The following is a 21,801-nucleotide window of genomic DNA, read 5'->3' on the forward strand; positions in this document are numbered from 1 at the left end:
GGGAGAATCAGTGTTTGAAGAGATCATGTCTAGTAATTTTTAGAACTGATAAATTGAAAAATTAGTCACAGATGCAAGAAACTCTATGAGCCTCAAGCAATATAAATATGAGCCGCAGCCTTAACATGTTAGTGAACTACTGAAAAGCAAGACAATTTTAATGAGCAGAGAATAAGAGTAATATCATCAAAAGAACACGATTGACAGTTAATTTTTTAATAGAAATGAAAATGTATATTATTTTAAAGAGATGAAAGAGAACAGCTGTCAACCTAAAATTCTGTATCTAGCAAAAGTATTCTTTAAAAGTGAGAAAATAAAATAAATACATTTCCTGAGAAGCAAAAATGAAGAGATGTTGTTGCTAACATATTGACATTAAAAGTAGTTCTTAAAGCAAGAGTTTTCCCCAACAGAACAATAAACATGAAGGAAGAAATTAAGAGCGACAAAATTGTAAAACTGTGTATAAATATAAGAATATTGACTATATTAAATGGTATATGACATCTTGTGAAAACATTGTAATACATCCCAATATTGTAGGTTATCTGTAGTATGAAACTGAGTGACAAAGTTATACAACAGGGAATGCATTGACTAGGGAAGAATTTTAAGTACTTAGACTTGTCTGAAAAGTGGTAGAAGCACTAATTTGCAGTTGATTCTAACAAGTCAAGGATGTCTATTATCTCTAGGGTAACCAATAAAAGAAGAGTAGAAGACTTTATAGTTCCCAAACTAACATATCTGAAAATGAGATAAAAAAGAATAAAACCTGATTAAGGAAACCAAAGGAGCTAATAGGGGGTGGTACAAAAGAAAGGAGAAGAAGGCCCAAGTCCACATACAGCCATGATTACCTAAATATTAATAGTTAAATATACAAATGAAAGAATTTACAAGAGGCAGATATAAAATATAAAGATCATATTTAGGGATGAAGAGCAGATATCCTTTGATGGTGAGTAACAGATAAGCTGGATAAGCCATGCCTTATAAAAATTGGATGTGTCTTTTCCTCAAGTATCAAGTATCTTGAAAGAAAGGTTGCTAGCACTGTTTCAGAAGATTGAGGATGCTAATGCTATTATACTGATGATTTTTGTAAAGATTTTATTTATTTATTCATGAGAGAGACAGAGAGAGAGGCAGAGACATAGGCAGAGGGAGAAGCAGGCTCTTCTCAGGGAGCCCGATGTGGGACACAATCCCGGATCCTGGCTGGGATCAGACCCTGAACCAAAGGCAGATGCTCAACGCTCAACCACTGAGCCACCCAGGTGTCCCTATACTGATGATTTTTTTTTAGCTTTTCCCTTGTGACAAGATGGCAGTTGCTGCTGCAGCCAAATATCTGATTGCAGGCAGCAAGAGGGAGGGTGGTCTTCATGTCAAGGAGAGTGACATACTAAGTTGAGGGGACGTGATGGAAGTTGTCTGCCTACATGCAATAAGGGGCACAGTTTCTGTATAAATGTAAACAATAGTAAATCTGACTAAAAGTCTCTTGGTTTTCATTATCACCATAAGCCAGGAATTAAAAAATAAATTGGTAATAAAATACTCTCAGTGGGATGGACCTCCTTCATTTTCCCTACTCTGCATCCTCACCCTCATGCTATTTATCAGAAAAGTTAAAATCTTTCAAAGAAATTTCCAGATGTTTACATAGATCTCATTGGTAACAACTCTATCACACAGCCAATAAAGGGAGTCTGAGCAGATGCATTTTCAGCTTTCCAATCTTGACAAGTGAGAAAGAAGAACCAAATAGATTTAACTGGATGTTGCATTAACTTTACCTACAGTATTTGCCATGGACAGGAGGGGCAGGAATGCGGGATTTGCTGCCAGGGATACCAAAGTGCTTGGAGTCTTGTCTAGTTATATCTAAAACTAGAATAAATACTTTTTTGAGGATTTGATGAGATGACACAAGTGTAAAAGTTAAAGAATTGGTCAACATTTCAGACTTCTGAGTTCTCCATTAGAGAAGGTAATCTGAGAGGTTAAGAGCTATCATAGGGCAAACTTATGAGACAAAACAATATGCTTGCATTCATGTTCAATATTAAGTAGTGTATATGGATATTTTGGGAAAAATAAAAGAAAATGAAACAAGACAATTCTTTTATTAACCAAAAGAGGGTTGAAATGATCTCACAATTGGGCACCTGGGTGGCTGAGTCAGTTAAGTGTCTGCCTTTGGCTCAGGTCATGTTCCTGGGTTCTGGGATTGAGCCCCATGTCGGGCTCCCTACACAGTAGGGGGTTTGCTGCTCCCTCTCTGTCTGCCCCTCCTCCCCCACTTGTGTTCTCATTCACTCTACTCTTTCCCTCAAATAAATAAATAAATAAATAAATAGTCTTAAGAAAAAGGTCCTTTCAAATGTAGAGTTTGTTTCTCTTAGTCTTAGTTTTTTGTTATTGTTCTTGGTACCAAATAGAGTCTTGTCCCCTCTTCTTTACCTCCTCTTCTATGTTGTGTGTACCTTTTCTCTGTGATTTCTTTTCTGGGAACCTATCTTCTATTCCATCCATTCATTCTTTCTTCTCAGCTGTGTTTCTCTCTGGAGGTAATAAGCATCACAGATCAGCCCACACCTTATGCCAAGGATTGGTATGGAACGGAGTTACAAAATGAGTCTCTTTAACAAATGGATGCTCTTTATTTGGCCATTGTGGACTGTATGAAGCAACCATCTGCCTCTGTCATCCCTGCTTCTGTTATGTGAAGCTTATTAAGACTGCAAAGTTATGTTTCTATAGGGATGTAGAATCTAGAATATGTAGCTAGCCACAGAGACCACAGAGCACATGACAAAGTGCTTGAGAGGTAAAGTCCTTTGTATTTGAAAGTTTTCTTACACAGACTTACAACTCAGGAGCTGTGATTAAACAAATAAAAAACAATGCCAGACCTATCCCCTCCCCAACCTGCCACTGCCCCACCAAGAGGAGAATGTTCATATATCAAGGTCAGTCAGAACTTACTTGAAATTATTCAATAGATTGAATAGAAATAATGGGATATTCCCTTCATTAAATTAGCCTGGTTCTTTTCCATACAGAGAAACATTACTTATGATCAGAAACAGTATTATTTTAATGTCAAAAATAAATATGGATGGACATGGGATGTACATCCCGAGTTTGCACACAAATAAATCTGAACTTTGGCAATGGCATGACATTGACTCACTGGCTCTTGGATGGTCTCATTCGGGGCTCTGATGTGATACTTCTTAGAGGAAAATCTGAATGAAATGGGATATGGTGTGTAATATATGGTCCCCTCCAGCAGCAAACATGTTGGATAACATTACCCTTTTCTATTTCATGCTGAATGTGGTCAAGGAGACATCCTACTCGCATAGATGTGGACCCATCAAGCTGTTAGAGGAGACTGTATTTGAGATCCAGAAACCTCATGATATATTCCAAGGGGCATTCTTTTGGGTCTAGTGGGATTGGAGAATCCCTGCTTTCCCATGTATGAAATAATCACATCTGTTTGTGGCTGATGCTCACTTTTAGTGATGTCCAGACCAGCTTCAATGTGACTGCTGTCAGAGTGCATGCATATTCTAGAATTTAGAAGGTCTGTTGATTATTTTAAATGATTGATATGAAAAGACTTGACTGTATAAGATATTCATTTGTACTATCATATTTGCCTTCTTTGGGATTAATACATATCTCTTGTTACTCTTTTGTCCCCATATTAGCTTAGTAGTAATACCTTTTCCTAATTTATTGGCTATCTCCATTTATCCAAATCTTTTACTTCTTGATTTTCTATGTTTTAAACCTCACAAGATACTCATCATCATTGTTTTTTACAGTCAATATTTATATTCATCAACATATTCATTCTTTCCATTCTTATACCTTTCTTCCTGAATTTCAGTATTTTTCTTTGGGATAATTTTTCTTCAGCTTGAACAGCTCACTCACTCTTGTGTGTGTGTGTGTGTATGTGTATGTAGGTATTGTATATGTGTGTATGTGTAATCTGAAAACATCTTTATTTCATTTTCATATATAAGGAATGTTTTTATTTTTATTGGCTCCTGAATAATAATTTGGTAGTTATTTTTTTTTTACAAAGCATTTCAAAGATTCTATTCCTTTCTGATTCCCATTAGCTTCTATTAAGAGGCTATAGTCTATAAAGTTTCTCTTCATTGAGAGTAATGCATCTTTTTTCTTTTGCTGTTTAAAATTCCTCCCTCCCTTCTGTTCATCCATTTTAGTGTGATCTAAATGTGTTTCTGTTGAATTTATCCTACTCATACTTCCTGAGTTGATTTTTTTTTTCAGTTTTGGAAAATTCTTGGCCATTGTCTCTTTAAATATTGCTTTTTCCTCATTCTCTCCCTGCTCCCCACACAACGACAGCCCTGACATTTTTTCATGGTGTCTTATTTGTCTCTTATTCTTGGTCCTGTTTGTCATTCCTTTTTTTCCCCATTGTATTTTAGTTTTAGTTTCTAATGACCAGTGTTCCAGTTTACTAATTCTGTTTTATTCTGTATCAATTCCACAAATGTGTTTATTCAAGTTTTCCCATTAGTTATAGTATTTTTCAATTCTAGAACATCTACTGTGTACTTTATTAGTGACTCCAGCAATCGGAAAAGATTCTCCTATCATCTTTTCCCCTATTTTCTGCACATAGCACTCACTTATTTTAGATTTCTCATCTTCTTTAAAGTCCAATATCCCATTTGTCTGCACTCTGTTTCTATCGTCTGTTTTTATTTTATTGGACTTTAGTGAAATATGCTGTTCTTTGTTAGTTTTTTTTTTTTTTAAGTTAAATGCCCCTTAGTACCCATAAAATAACTGTCATGGCTCCATATAATGCTATATTCCTCCAGAGCTAATTACTCTTTCCTCTGCTAAGTGAAGTGAGCTAAGATAGTGGCAAGAAAAAACGTTGGTTCAAGATAGTCTCTAGTCATAGGGTCCGCAAGAGTTGAGGGTGGTTGTGTGATGACTGGGGGTCCAGGAGCAAAAGAATGTGAGGAACCAAATTTGATCGCCAGAATTTGGGCTGAGGCCACATGGTATTCTGTGATGCTGCCGCCTGGGCTGGGTAGCACAGAGGAATGAACTCGTTTGAAAGGTGATGTGAGCAAGAGTTCACTTCTATATGTGTGAATTTAAGGTGTCTCTGTGCCATCCGAGCAGAGGCAATGCTAGTTGTTTTCTATATGAGCCCGTATCAACTTGCAACGAGTTGTGTTTTGCTCCCCAAAGTTGCTTAGCTCTTTCAGTCTTGCTTCTGAGAAAGGGTAAATAGCGCAACAATTAAAAGTTACTGTATTTTAGCAAGCAGGTTTTTCTTCAATTAGTGCAATCTGGCTCCATGCCCTCATTTTAATGTTTATAGAGAAATCTGTTAACTACTACCATCTGTGTCCTCACAGGAAGGCACATAACTGTTGTTTGATTTAAAATAGTGTGGGTCTTACACTCTACATCTATTATCTTAGTTTGCAGTTCTTAAATTTGCCTTACCTGATGCTGAAAGCAATGTCTGTGTGCGATAAGCTTGGTCCAGCTATCCATGGGTACAGCGTAATCGCTCTTGGGTTATAGGGTTTCTTTGATGGACCAGCTTGTGTTCCAGTCATGCCCATACAACCTGTAAGTAACCTGAAGGCTTTTTCTTTGACATTTGTCTCTGCAGGAACAAACATGAAAACGCACCATGCATTTCAGCACATTTAACACAGTTGATGTATAAATAACAATCTACTTCATGTTGACTCCCGTTGATAGACTACTGCTTATAGTTTTAGAAACTTTAATGAAGAAAATAGTTCTCAATTCATTAAAATCAGTATACTTGATATTGAATATGTTTCAAATACTAAATTTCTTAGAGTTCAGCCTACTTCTGAACTAAGGATAGCATTCTGATTGAGGCTATTTATTCCTTGTGAAATGTACAATTGTCCCCCCCACCCCCCCCAAAAAAGCTACTATTTCTTTCTTTCTTTTCTTTCTTTCTTTCTTCTTCTTCTTTTTATTTTATTTTTTTTGTACTTTCCATTTTCTTAGTGGTTCTTTTTGCCATTGTTATTCTTTTAGGAAAGGGCATGAAAGAAGAAATCCTGGTTACTTCTCCTTTCCAAGCTAATTTTTTTTTCCTGTCTTTAAACCCTAAATTTCTCAGAATTTTTTAAAAGCTTAAATATCAGCCCCACAAAACCTCCTTCTTGAAGGCACAATGTATTAGAAACCTAAACCTCCTATTACTTACTACTGTATCCCCAGCCCTCATGGCAGTGCTGATCAGATCGTAGACACTCAATTTCTGAACCAGTGAGTAAATGCGCGAGTGTATCTACTGGTTTTTGATTGCTTGTTAATGAGGGAAAACTTCATACTCAAGTAGACCTCCCAGATCTGGGCCAACGAGTTCCACCAGCTTAAACTCAGTCTATTTTTAATCCAATTACTTGCAAAAGACAGGAGATGAATCTGTCTTCAAGTTTAGAGTGAAGAGTTCCTGTAGCATAAAGACAGTGACAGAGATTACAGGCTAGTTCAGGATAGCATTAATTCTGTTTGTTTTTTACTGCACATATAATCTAGGAAAAGAAACATGCTTGAGCCACCATCTGCATGGAAAATATGTTTTTCAGTTGTACTCTTGGCAGGTTACAGGCTTTCCTGGGGTTGACCAGAATCTCTGGGGTAGGGAATCATTTTCTGGGCGGCTAGGGCGAACCCTTCTCTGTCAATTTTGCTTCATATGTATTAAATTCTCAGTGAACTGTCAGCTAAGAAGTATTGCTTGGGATCAAAGGTGTGTGATAAAAAAAAAATTCTCTAAAATGTAGCCCAGTGCCCTTGACTGGGTTAATGGTCCAGACTCTATTCTTTGTCAGAGAAGGCATTCACAGGGATTAGTGAAAACTGCAGTAGCAAATCTGACAAGGAATGAAGGCCACAGTCAAAGTGTACAGGGAAATACTCAAAAGAGAAACTATGTTACTGTTGAGTTGAGAAACCTGTGCTCTGGGAAAAGCCAAGAAAAAAAAAAAAGTACTTTGAAAACCAAGGTCTTTTGATTTAAGCTTCTTGGTGTGGTTTGTAAACGATGCCTCCTTGATCACAGTATTAAAGGAAATAATAGTTAAAAATAAGAGTGTTTCAATATGATCAAGATCACACTTGACATGTCTGATTGACACACAGAATTAGCAAGTTATTTATTTAATACTGCCTACTACATACAACTGTAAATGATGGGTTCTGTTCCATATTAACCAGAGTTGAATATAGAGAAAATGACATTTAATCTTTTGTTTCTTCTTTAGCTAAGCAAGCAGTACAGGGAAAATCTAATATTTAGTGCCAACAATATTTATAATACTATATTTACTGAAGGCTTAATATGTGCCAGGGACTATTCTCAGGTCATTACCCTCAGGGACTGATCTTCAGAGTAACTGGTGAGGTAAGTACTCTTATTTTAACCACTTCACAGATAAGCAAACTGAGGCAGAGCCAATAACTTGTCTAAAGATTTACAGCTATGCAAGTCAGAGTAGGGATTCCAATCCGATCTTGATGGTAGAGCTGAAACCCTCAAAAAGCAAGTTATTCATCTTTGGCATCCTTTTACCTCTTCTTGTGTGTGTGTGTGTGTGTGTGGGGATGTTAGCTTAAAACAATTATTGTGAGTCATTGATAAACACAAATAATTTTGAAAAGCTTCAAGCCATCAATCGAAAGACATGCTGCTATCTTTGCTAGAAAAATGGCCCCATAGCTGACATATCAGCAAATGCGGATAGAGAGACTTACAACATTTGGATTTCTGCTTGTTTCTGGAACATGCACCTGTCAGATCTAAAGTCTATTATTAACTAGGGTCTATAAAAGATTCATTAATTTTGCCAGTGTTGATACTTCAGGGCTCAGCCTAAAGGATTATTTATTCAACTGCAGGCTGTTTATTATGGGGTCATTAATTGCCAATATTTATATATTATTCTGTTTGTTTGTTCCTGAAGCTAATTATAATTGTTAGCTATTTTAAATTATTTTCTACGGAATACAAATTTATGTTTTAAAGAAATAGGTCCTTAAAAAAATGTATCATTATATAACACTATAGCCTACAAGCCTGTTAAAACTTTTCTTGCAAGATAAATCTGTAACCTTAACTCTCCTACAGCTTTTCTTCCCATTCAGCAATCACAAAGACTTTGCAGTCACCCTTTGTGTGGGGTTGAAAATTGGAAAAATCTGGGCCATGAATGATTGAGGAGCTTTTATTGTTTTGTTTTGTTTTGGTCGCATCTCCTAGTCTTTTATGATTTCAGGATTTGTCCTGAAATATTTGGTCTTGACCAAATATTACCTCTTCTACATAGTCTAAGGACTACCTGTGCTTGATTATTTACCTCATTTGTGTCAACTTCCTCTCTGCAATAAGATACGTTGTTCTTAGTAGACCAGGATAGCAACAATGAAGACTGTGACAAAGATAAAAACCTTGATGGGCAGTGTTGAGTTAACTGAGAAGGACTGGTACAATGCTGCTCAACGTTTTACTGATGTATGATGATGCTGGGAGAAAGAATTCTGGAAATCATGTGACTTCAGTAGTGGAAGGTTCTATTGTTCCAGTAATATATTGTAACACAATTCAAATATAAGTTTTCCACAGATAATAAATATTTATTACTACTCACTAATTAGATATTTCATTGCTATGAAATAAATTAACATCAAATTAGCATATCTTCTGCATTTCCTTTGTCTTTACATTTGAACATTTTTGGATTGGAATATGTCTTGAAACTAAGGTGGATTTTTAATCTGGTACTTTATTTGTCCTTGGAAAGGTGTTATTAAATGTACTATGTCATAATTTGTATATCTCCAAATACTAAATTATTTGAAATTTGAAAGAAAACAAGAGGAAGAGGAAGGATGAATTATGTAGATGGAAATCAAAATATCTCTAACATACTGATTGATCTGCACTGGTGACTACATTTAAGAAGATATACTTGGCCCAGGGGCCATGCATGCTTTTCTCATATGGCAGCAAGAACACAAGTCTAGACTCTCCCATGAACAAGATGATTTGAGAAAACAAAGACAGAACTTAGTTTCTTTTCTAGTTGCCTACTTAGTAGGCATTTCTGCTTCCTTGGAAAGAGATCAGCAATGTTTCACACTTTTCTCAACTGGGAGTGAAGTTTTCACTCTTCTTGGGAAACACTGAGAAGGTGGAAATCATTGTTCCTATCATTAGAATTGAGGAAAAGTAGTAGAATATACACAATATTGTTCATGAATAAGCCAAATTGGGATAAAGAGAAAGGAAAATAATTTTATTACATTTATTATAAAATGTCTTCAAACCTCTTCCTACTTTTACACCTGGAGTCATAGAGAAATGACTTTCTGCCATTTCCTTCAATCTGTAGTAGAAATGTTGAAAAAGTGTTTCTATCACCTTTCTATCATTTCCTTCTGGATGTGTTACTGGTACTGGCTTGACAATTCTTCATCGCATAGACTCATTGTACAGAATGGCACCTCATGTCAGGACAGGTTAGCACCCCTATAATTGTCTGAACCAAAAATACCCTCTTATTTCTTTCTCCCAGAGGTTTCATCTGGCACCCTTGAGAACCACTGAGTCCCATTATTTGCTCCTCTACTTGGGAGATGGACTGATTAACCCAGCGAGATGAGTGACAGCCTGGCATTCATTCACCATGGCTCTCTAATGGGCAGAGCTGAATTGGTAAAATTCATTTTTTTTCATTAAAAAATTAAGAGGGCAGCCCGGGTGGCTCAGTGGTTTGACACCACCTTCGGTCCAGGGTGTGATCCTGGAGACCTGGGATCGAGTCCCACATCAGGCTCCCTGCATGGAGCCTGCTTCTCCCTCTGCCTCTGTCTCTGCCTCTCTCTGTCTCTCTCTCTGTGTCTCTCATGAGTAAATAAAATCTTAAATATAAATAAATAAATAAATAAATAAATAAATAAATAAATAAGATTTTTTAAAAAGCGGTTTTAGATTCACAATAAATATAAGGAAGGCACAGAGATTTTCTATATAGTCCCCTCCTTGACACATGCTTATCTTCCCTAATTATCAACATCACCAAAGTAGTACATTTGTTACTGATGAACCTATGTTGACACATTATAATCACCCGAAGTCTGTAGTTTAAATTACTGGTCATCCTTGATGTTGAATATTCTATGGTTTTGGATAAATGTATAACATGTATCCATCATTATGGTATCATGCAGAGTATTTTCATAGCCCTAAAAAACTCTCTATTCTGCATCTGTTTATCCTTTCCCTCTCCCCAAACTCTGACAACCAATGATTTTTTTTTTTTGCTGTGTTCATAGTTTTGCCATTTTAGAATGTCATATAGTTGGAAATGTACAGTATAGCTTTCATTCACCTAGCAAAATAAATTTAAACTTCTTCCATGTTTTTTCATGACTTGATAGCTCATTTCCTTTTAGTGCCAACTAATATTCCATTATTTGGTTGCATAATAGTTTGTTTATACATTTACCTACTAAAGGGCATCTTGGCTGCTTCCAAGTTTTGGAAAATATGAATAAAGCTGCTATGGACATCTATGTGCAGATTTTTGTGCAGACATAGAATTTCAACACTTTTGGCTAAATTCTAAAGAGTGTGATGGATGAGTTGTATGGTAAGAATATACTTAGTTTTACAAGAAACCACTTAGTTTTACAAGTGGTAAAATCACTGGTGGTAAAATCTACAGTGATTTTACCACTCTGCCTTCTCACCAGCTAAAACTTTTCAGGCAGGATCTCTTTGTCTTTTTTTTCTTTTTTTTTCTTCTGCTGTGCTTTGTTGCAGTTGGCCAGCAACACCTCTGCCTGGGCTTATGCAGGTCCTATTGTTAGGCTTATGGAGGGAACACAGTTTTCCATTCTACTCTGTTATGAATCAGAGTCCACTCCTAAGAGCAATTGGGCACTCCCAATTATTAATGAGATGGGCACTTGGATCACATTTAGTAGCTTGCATCTGTTGCTTCTCTTCTAGTTAGGGCCAAGTAGATTGGAGGATGTTTTAGGTATCTGGATCCCCATAAATCTTAGAAAGTCTTCTTAAGTACTTGTGTGGGTCCTTATCTAAGGCTTCTGTCAATTCCTTGTGGGCTAGGATTATGTATTACTTTGTATCCTGAAACACTCTGTGCCTTTTTCATTGTAGGTACCTGATTTAGTCAACTGAATAATAGTAGCTCACAGGTACTGAGTGCTTACTATATGCCAGGTACTGGGATAAAGACTCCATATGAAGTAACTCATTTAAAACAATGTAAGAACTTTGTGAATACAGTTATATTTATTATGTTACTTTATAGATGAGGACACACAGGCTCAGAGTAATTAACTTGCTCAAGCTCATTCAGAGAAGTTAAGTGAGTTCCTCAGGATCATCCAGTTAGTAAACGGCACAGCCCATGTTTTAAAATTAGGCAATCTGGCTCCAGAGTGCAGACCATGAGATGATGCCTTCAGAGGACAAAATAAAATTGGAGATAGCAAAATAACACTTGAAAAGTACTCTCCATTTAGTTTTTTTAAAATGAATTTTTAGTAAAAAGTCATTCAATGAGTGGTTGGAGAGGTCTTGAGAGATAATTTAGTAGTTATTTTCAAAATGAGTCTTTTGGACCTCCTCAGGAATCCTGCTGTGTGTGTTTGTGTGTACGTGTGTGTGCGTGTGTGTGTGTGCATGTGTAGGGGGTCCATTAGAAGACAAGAGCAGAATGGGGTGCTCTGGGCCATGACCTTATTTTAATTAGTTCTACATAATGCACTCCTGTGTGTGATTCCAATTAAAGAAAAGGCTCGGATACTAAACGGAGGTGTTTAAAAACTCAACAGAACAACACCCAAATTGCCTAGAGGGATTTTAATTCTATTTGTTTACAAACTTTTTAAGGTGAATATTTTAATTATTCACTCTGTTAAGTATACAAAGAGAATGAAAAGCACTGTGTTACTTCTTTAATAGCTATATAACTAAAAATTAAAAAAAAAATTCAGATGGATCCTTTTCCTAGGAAGCTAATAGGCAATCTACTCAATTTGTCAATGGCATAGAAATACAACAAATCCCAAATACAGAAAGTGTTTTCAAAGGAAGGCAGTTAAGATGCCAGATATTAGCAGGGAAGGTGTGTTTTGCAGTGGCTACAAATTACAGTTCTGCTTTATCTTCCATGCCTTAAATACTTAAGCCATAAAATCAGGTTATGTCCTTGCTAGTTCCTTCAGCTTCCATAGATCAGAGCTTATATTCACATATTTTCTTTGCATCTATGACCACTTCAAGGTTCTTCTCCCTTCATGTGCTTTGACTCATGTTGTTTAGTCCCCTTCAATAGAAAAGCCATAACTTTTGGTCCATTATATTGACCACTTCTGTTTTTGTAATGTGGTTGAATGTAATATGGGGGTAATGACCATCTTTTTAGATCTTGAATTCATAGGCTCATAACAAATAAAAGTCAGGCCTTCAAGGTCAAATGAATGGTTACCTAGATGCTATGAGAGAATTATAAGGAAACGTCTGGAGGAAAGGAGGCACTATTTAATAGCTGGATAGGTTTCGTTTCAGAACAGATAAGATTTCAGAACAGATTTTTTGTTTTACTTGAACAGGCTGAAAAAGATGAAAAGGATAGAGAGTAAATTACTTAAAGTTTAGAAACAAGATAAGCATCAACAAACAGATATGAATGTACACTATTCTCAGTATTAGCTGAGCCCAAAAGTTCTGAAGTATTCACTTAATTTATGTTAATTGCAAATCATCACAAAATAGAGTTGACAGCTTCATTTCACCTTTAAATTTTCAGTTCAAATCCACTTGTGTATGGGAAAATAAATTAGACATAGATTGTTGCCTCTGCCTTGGGATTTTTTTTAGATTAATTATATATTTATTTATTTGAGAGAGAAAGAGAGAGAGAGCATGAGCAGGGGAGGGGGAAGGGCAGAGGGAGAAGCATACTCCCTGCTGAGCAGGCTGGATCCCAGGACCCTGAGATCAGGACCTGAGCTGAAGGCAGATGCTTAACTGACTGAGCCACCCAGGCGTCCCTCTGCCCTGGGATTTAAAGAAATGGCTTAATTGAGTACCTAACCAACCACTTAAAGAGAATTATTCTTGGAAGAATGAGCTCTGAGAGATATTTGAAAAAATATGTTGTTTTTTGTTTTATAGTCCAATAATTTTATAGCTGTTTAATTTGACACTTGTATATGTGTGTATATACTAAATTTCAGCAAATTATGTTAAGCAAAGAATTAATAGTTTCAGGCTGTAGGAACCATTCTTTATCCATCCCAGTAGTTGATTGCTTAATAAATAATACTGGGAGTGTGGGTTGGGGTTGATACATTAAAATCATCAAGAATAAAAGAATAATTATGAACACGATTTTCTCATAGCTCAGGGAGATTATGTCCAAATTAACTTTTTGGTTGAAAGCAAAAGGTCAGCAGAGGTAGAACTGGTTAAAACGATATTTTTCAAAGTTTCAAAGTTTCTTTTCTTTAAAAAGAAAAACTTTGTCTTATATATGCATACCAGTGTAGGTTTTACCTTTCTGGCAGTGTATAGTTTGTCTGGAAATTGAGTTATGACTAAAGGTAAAAACCATTTTGCTACTTTCAAATCAGCCAGCATCAGACGATGACTAGTAATTGAGCAAGAAAGGTCATTCCTATGTCCATCTTATTTTGTGATGAAATAATTTTCAAGCCATCTATTCTTGGGAATATTTATGTGGAGGAAATGAAGAACTCTGAGATTTATGTAGAAAGTTTAGAATCCATCCAGAGCACATCCATAAGCCTCAGAGTATATCAGACAGATATCAGGTACCCCAGGAGGAAGGCAGACCAGAAACACCCCAAAAGGAAGTGTTCCAGACAGTACATCTCCCCTTAATACCTGACTGTGTTCTTATGTATCTAATCTTTGACAATTTTGTTCAATAGGGAATTCTTAATCATCATAAATTAACTGGTATAATCACACTATTAATGATAATCCAGCCAGAATTCTGATCCTAAATAAAAACTGAGCCAATTTAGAGAATAGAAACTCTCCTAAAATACGAAAACATGATGAAGGCTGAAGTAAAGGATTCCTATTTTTCCCAAGGGCCAGAAAAACAGGAAAAGACAAGTTCAGACAACTGAAACTTTTCTTCTGGAGCTAATTTGTGTTCATTATCTCATGTTTTATGGTCAGCAGTTTGGACTAGGGGTTGACAAACACCACTTACCCAAAGCACTTGGCTATGTCAGCTGAAACTGAGGTTGCTTGAGAGATTTTGGATTTGGTTATGCTTTGAATCCACATTTGGCCAATGTTGAAATGCCAGGAGGGAGCGCAGCTGTTAGTGAGACCAGTTTCACTGGTGCATCCGGCAGGCTCCTAAGCTGTGTTTTTATGACAGGGCCTGGATTTAATTTTCTTGGTTTGACGAAATCTGACTGTCTTTGGCAGAGCAATCTGTCCATTTGACATATTTTGGCCTCAGCAGAATATGAAGAACAGGTAATGCACCAAGGGAATTGACAGTTTTAGAATGCTTCAGTAAGAACTGATCTTACATCAAAATGTGCAGCATTCTGGGAAAGAGGATTGGAAGGCCCATTATTTTATACTTGATCAGAGAACATAGTTGGTGATCAAGGTGAGTTCTCAGCTCCCACTGGTTCACATGTTGGTGGGAAAGGAGCCCAGGAGCACACAGAAAAATGAGTCAGGGTTCTTCACAAATACTGTACATCAAATCTAGAAATTCTCTATTAACATCAATCATTTCTTCACTCTGAAAATCTAAGAAGCCAAATGGCCTCAAGAAAGAGTATTGTCAGCCTTTGCACAGGGATAATTGCTTATGAATTTATCTCACAAAGTGTTTTGCCAAAGAGCATACAAATAAAATATGAATCGTGAGTAGATTGTTTTTAATTTTGGAGATGAATTTTAAGATTCAGCATTCCTATGTGTTTTGATTCATTTTCTCATAGTGTCTAGACTCTGTTGAATTATGCAAGAAAGCTTATAATTCTCATTCCCATAATGGGCTCAAGAAAAATGCATCACTTGAACAAGTGATACTAGACTACAGGGGTTGATTAGCTTTGAACTAGCATGCCTGTGCTAGAAATGATTAAAAAGAATTGTGTTCACCAGCACCTCAAGATGTGAAGTGAAAACTAAAATAAGAACAACCCCATTCTCACTTGCTATTGCCCCTAGTAAGATTTTCTAATTGTTCTTGTATATATGACATCAAGATGTAAATTATTTATGCCTAGTGTCCCTTTCCATATGATTTACTGTTTTGACTCTTAAAATTCTATGTCATAGGTATGCTTGCTTTTCTAAAAGCTGTACAATGAATAAAAGTAGCCAGTTGATTTAATTGCAGAAGACCCCAAATGTCAGAGGTGTGTGCCCTTTGGCTAAATACCAAGGCAGCTCCTATTGTGATGAGGAATGCAGTGGGGGAAAGAAGGGTCAATTGGATGGTGACACTTCCTTGTGCTGGCTCTGGATGCAGGTTGAGAGGTTACCAGACTGCCTCCTACTGTCACTAGACTCAGTTCAGCTTACACCTTCTCTGGGAATTCAATTGGAGGGATTTGAACACACAACACACTTTAAAGATTATTCCTGTTGTTAAAAAGTTCCAGGAATAGGGTAATCATTAGAAGATTTCAGACATAATTCATAATCTATCTCATTCTTTCTCTTTTCCCTAGATGTTTATTTTGTTTTATTTTTAACTTTTTAATTCCAGTTAACATACAGTGTTATATTAGTTATATTAGGTTTACAGTATAGTGATTTAACACTTCCGTACATCACCTGGTGCTCCTCACAAGTGCACTCCTTAGTCTCCATCACCTTTTTCATCCATCCCCCTACTCACCTCCCTCTGGTAACTATCAGCTTGCTCTCTAGTTAAGATCCTGTTTTTGGTTTATCTCTCCCTTTTTTCCTCTTTGCTCTTTTATTAAATTCTACTATGAGTGAAATTATATGGTATTTGTCTTTCTCTGATTTATTTCATTTAGCATTGTATTCTCTAGCTCCCATCCATGTCATTGAAAATGGCAGAGCTTCATTCTTTTTTATGACTGAATAATATTTCAAATTATACTACATCTTCTTTACCCATTCATTAATCAATGGATACTTGGGCTGCTTCCATATCTTGGCTATTGTAGATAATGCTGCAATTAACATAAGAGTGTTTATATCCCTTTGAATTAGTGTTTTTTTTTTAATATTTTATTTATTTATTTGTTCATGAGAGACAGAGACAGAGGCAGAGACACAGGCAGAAGGAGAAGCAGGATCCATTCAGGGAGCCCGATGTGGGACTCGATCCAGGGTATCCAGGATGACACCCTGGGCTGAAGGCATGGGCTAAACCTCTGAGCCACCCAGGGATCCCCTGAATTAGTGTTTATATATATATATTTTTGGGGGGGTGGGGGTAAATATAGTAGTGCAATTGCTGGATCAAAGGTAGTTCTTTTTTTAACTTTTTGAAGAAACTTCATACTATTTCCCACAGTGGCTATACCAGTTTGCATTCCCATGAACAGTGCATGAGTGTTCATTTTCCTCCACATCCTTACCAATACCTATTGCTTCTTCTGTTGTTGATGGCCTTTGTTTTGTTGAGATATGTTCCCTCTAAACTTAGTTTGTTGAGGGTTTTTATCATGAATGGATGTTGTACTTTGTCAGATGCTTTTTTTTTTTACATATATTGAAATGAACATATAGTTCTTATCCTTTCTTTTATTGATGTGATGCATCACATTGATTGATTTGCAGATACTGAACCACCCTTGCAACCCAGGAAAAAATCCTACTTGATCGTGGTGAATGATTTTTTAATGTATTTTGGATTCAGTTTGCTAATATTCTGTTGAGGATTTTTTACATCTGTAGTCATCAGGGATGATTTTATTTGTCTTTAAATTATTCCCTGGATATAGCGGGATGTGCAGTGCTGTGAGCTGGGATCTTGGACAGAGATGTTTCAGATAAGATGCTTTATTTGTCCTTTGTAACCCACAATTCCCAAATCCTTAGTGACTTATCAATAGGTAGCCTTATAAAACTCCTGGGTAAGAGAAGAATAAAGACTGTTTTTTTTCTGAAAGAACAAAAGTGCTGCCAAACCCAAGAGGCTTTGTAAAAATTATGGGGAATAAGAGCTAAGATGGCCCTTAGAAATGATTCTTTTGTTCAGATGATAAACCAGAGGCCCAGGGAGGTAGAATGAATCACCTGGGATTAATCAGATAAATTGTGGAAGAGATCTTTTTGTCTCAGACCAGTGCTTTTAACAAGTTTCAAGGTGGGTGGTGTGGAGGGTATGGAGCAAGAGTGAGGTATACTAGTTGTTTTGCAGCAAAACAAAATGGGGATATGATGTCAGAGGCCATCTCTATTGACCTATGTCTCAATCCTGTACCAGCCATATGCAAGTTTGATGAGCTGGTGTGTGTTCATGCACACGTGTGTGGGTTTATATTAAAAAAAAATGTTTCTAAGGGCAGGTACCTAGGATTTCCTTTTGGGGTATTATCAATTAATTACTTTATTTTGGGAATCTGTCTCAAATTTCTTAATCTTATGCAAGTTATAGTATGGAAGACTCTTGAATGTTCTTCTGAGATCAGCCAGTTGTGCCAATCTTAGAAACCTAGCACATAATAAAATTGTGTTGCCTTCAGTGATTATTGCTATTTTTCCATTAAATTTCACAAGTTTCTTTGAAATTTGGAAAAGAACATTGAACTCACTGGTCTGGTCTCTGATACATTGGCCCCCATTTTTGGCTATAGAACATTTTAATTTTTTCTCCAATGTTTTCTTGAACTCCTTGAAGTGCCCTGAAAGCAGCTCAAGGGTCTTAACAACAGGGATCTGAGCACAGTGGTGGGGTGGATTCTGTGGGCTGATCTGTCTACATTCTACCAGACAAACAGCTCCACAGGAGACTTGGAGGAATCAAAGGAGGAAACTTGAGGCAGTGTCCATGTGGGAAAAGGTAGCTCTTACAACCATGTGTTAGAGATACTCGGTTCTTCCAGAATGCTCTGGTTAGAGGTTCAAGTATTAAATTTTTGAGTGGTGACCAAATTGGTTTTCTTGCTGTGCCAGAGATTCTATAAGCTATTTGGTACCCTATAAAACAATTTCAGTTTGTATTGATCTGGTCGGGCTGCCATTAACAAAACCATAGACCAGGTGGCTTAAAGAACAGAACTTTATTTATTCACAGTTCTAAAGGCTAGAAGTCTAGGATCAAGGTCCAATAGGGTCAGTTTCTGGTGAGAACTCTTTCTGGCTTGCAGGTGACTGCCTTCTTGCTGGGGCCTCATGTGACAGAGAGAAAGCAAGCTGTCTGGTGTCTCTTCTTAGAATGACAATCCTATTGGATCAGGACCCTACTCTCATGATTTTATTTCTGTAAAGGCCCATCTCCAAGTATGGTCACATTGGGAGTTAGCACCGTAACATATGATTTTGGAGGTCATACAGTTCAATCCATAGTGCAGTCTACATGGACTCAATTTCAAGGCTGGGATCATGACCTGAATCATGACCTGACTGAAGGTAGATGCTTAACTGACTGAGCCACCCAGGTGTCCCCCCCCCCCCCCACCCATAGCACCATTTAATCTTTTAGAATGGATTCTAGTTTAGGCAGTGAAGAACCTTCACCAAAATGCATAAGGTAGATTTCTGTTTTAAAAGTTGAATTTAGAAGAACCAGATGCTACTATATAATCTTGCCACATTTGATCTTGAATCTTTACTATCAATGTTAAATCTACTAAATATCCCTTAACAGTAAGTATGGGAACAAAAAAGAAATTGAAGATTCCTGTTGTTTCTCCTTTTTGTCTGTTAATGTATTATTTCAAATTTTTAATAAAAATTATTGTGGTGTAATTTACATACAACAAAAATAATACACTAATTTACAAAATACAGTGTAATAAGTTTGACTAATGTGTGTATATATATATATATATATGTAACTACTGTCATGTATTAGATATAGAACATTTCCATCACTCCAAAATGTGTCCTTATGTCCTTTCCCAGTGATAAGTAAGTTTTAAATTTAAGGTATAGATTTCCCATAACTCACCCTAGACAATCCTTGGTCTAATTTCTATCACCCCTAGTTTAGTTTTGCCTCTTCTAGAACTTCATATAAATGTAATCTTATAGTATGAATCTTTTATTCTGACTTCTTTCACTTAAATATTTTTGAGGCTTATCCATATTGTGGAATCCAGAAATAATCCATTTCTGTTTTATTTTTTGAGAAGCATTCCATTGTTGGCCATAGCTTGTTTATCTGCTGACCTATTGATGGATAGTTGAGCTATTTCCAGTTTTTGGCCATAATAAATAAAACTGTTGTGATCATTCAAATACAAGTCTTTTTGTAGACGTAAGTTTTAATTTCTCTTGTATAAATACCTTAGGGTAGAATTGGGTCATAATGTAAGTTTATGTATAGCTTTATAAGAAATTGCCGAATGTTTTCCAAAGTGATTGTACCCTGTTCCCTTCCCAGCAGCAAAACTAAGAGATAGTGATCCATGTCTTCACCACAACCTGCTCTGCCAGTCGTATTCTTTTAGCCATTTGTGTGGGTATGTAGTAATCTTAGTGTACTTTGTGTTTTCTTTGTGGCTAAGGCTGATAATCTTAAGATTTGCTTATTTCATGTTTCCTCTAGTTCCATATCTAGCCTAAAATCCTTCTGTCTCTACTTTCCAGTCCTTATGTTTTTCCTTTATTCTGGCTTTAGTGTGTTTTACATGATGCTCATGTTCTTTCATAAATGTCCATGGTTATGTGCAAATCTTGCATCTATTATTCATAACTTCTTGAATTTAAGCATATTAGAAAGATCCTCAACATGTCACGTTGATTTCTGAAAGTACCTCTTTGTTTTCTTCCTCATGGTACAGATTACAGTAAAAGTCAGAATTCCTTGTCTTGTACAATCATCATAGAAGTCCTTGCTTTTTCTATTATTTTGAAAAATGCCTTGTAAATGTATAAAGTAGAGACTGGACCAAACTCATAATTTTGATTCTTTCAACCATTTATTTATAAATTCAACAACAACAAAAAACCAACCTGCCTCTTACTCGTTTTGTGCTAGGCATCTTCCTAGGCAAAAGTGATACAGCAAAGAAAAAAGCAAACATACAGGGTTGGGGGCAGATTCTAGATACCATATAACCTAGATATTTTCTATTAGGGGTTTTTTTTTGTTTTTTTGTTTTTTGTTTTGCAATTTAATTAACTAGGGTTTGATTGCTTGAACATAATTCCTGAGCACTTGCATATGCATGACACTGCAGGGAAATAAAAGGAATGAATAAATTCAATGGATTTTTAGTCTTATATGGCGAATAGTTACTAGTTGAGTAAAAATGACATATTGGGAATAGCACTAGGTGCTAGGAATACCCTTGTCAGGAAAACAAAGCATGGTCCTGGTCTTCATCTAGATGTGACAAGGGGAGGCACACATTATTAAAATGTTCAGACATGGAATGTAACAAGAAGATCCAGTATGGTAGGTGGCATGTGCTGTTCAGGGAGGACCTTGCAGAGGAAGTAAAATCTGAGACAATTAAACCTAAGAAGGAATCAACCACATGGAAAGGAAAGAACATTAAGGCCCTCATTTAGAGGAAGCATGTTTGAGAAGCTGATAAAGGTTACCATGGCTGGAGTTGGAGAAGAAAACACGCATACATTAGTTTCGCTCTTCAGTGCACTGCAATCTGGCTTTTGCCTGTGATTATCTATTGCAATTGCTCCTGCCAAGGTCTACAATGATCTCCTAGCTGTGAAATCTAATGGGTCCTTTTAATTCTTCATACTCCTTGGGTTCTTTCCATTGCTTACTACTCCCTCCAATATGCAACTTCTATCTTGAATTTAGGATGCCACAACTGATTATTCTTTTACTCCTACTTCTCCTTCTCAGTCTACTCTTGTGCATGATGTGTGAGTCTTCCCGGATTTTGGCTGCTGTCAATCTGTTTGGTGCTCTGCTTGTCCCTATTTAGTCTTATGTGATGTCACAATTTGTGATGTCTGCCCAACAGGAAAGCTCTGTGATATGCTTCAGTAATTGCAGTGGCTGACATGAGTCTCCAAGATTTTAGAAGTAATTGTATATCCAAGTTTCAGTTACGTATAATTTTTTCCCTCTATTTTAAGTTTTTCACTTAAGTAGACTTTGAAAATCAAAGCTTTATTCTTTATTTTTTTCCTGAAGATTTTATTATTCATGAAAGACAAAGAGAGAGAGAGAGAGAGAGAGAGAGAGAGGCAGAGACACAGGCAGAGGGAGAAGCAGGCTCCATGCAGGGAGCCTGATGTTAGACTGGATCCTGGGACTCCAGGATCATGCCCTGGGCCGACGGCAGACGCTAAACCACTGAGCCACCCAGAGATTCCCTTAAAGCTTTATTCCTATTGTTTGCTTACAATGTACCAAGGCACTGTATTAGATACTATGGAAAACTCCAAAGTTTTCTGCTGTAATTGTGCTTCGAATTTAGCCTACAGGCCTTCTTTTCCTGGAAACCTTTCCTGAACCTTGAAACTTTGCTAGGTACTCTCATTATGAGGCATTATGGTAGCAT

General features: G+C 36.7%; 1 long non-coding RNA gene across 3 annotated transcripts in view; it reads left to right on the forward strand.

Annotated features, from left to right (window-relative positions):
- The window catches only part of LOC112675173 (uncharacterized), a 139,566-nt gene that overhangs the window by 81,647 nt on the left and 36,118 nt on the right, over positions 1-21,801 (forward strand). The window contains exon 5 of one of the 3 annotated variants that reach the window (XR_004805665.2): positions 9,651-9,778. The exons of the other annotated variants lie outside the window; for them this stretch is intronic. This is a non-coding gene — a long non-coding RNA (uncharacterized LOC112675173). Of the gene's footprint in view, positions 1-9,650; positions 9,779-21,801 lie in introns of those variants that run through there. 3 annotated transcript variants of the gene reach the window in all.

This window comes from Canis lupus, chromosome 16 (assembly GCF_003254725.2).
Source record: "Canis lupus dingo isolate Sandy chromosome 16, ASM325472v2, whole genome shotgun sequence".
NCBI classification, from domain to species: Eukaryota; Metazoa; Chordata; class Mammalia; order Carnivora; family Canidae; genus Canis; species Canis lupus.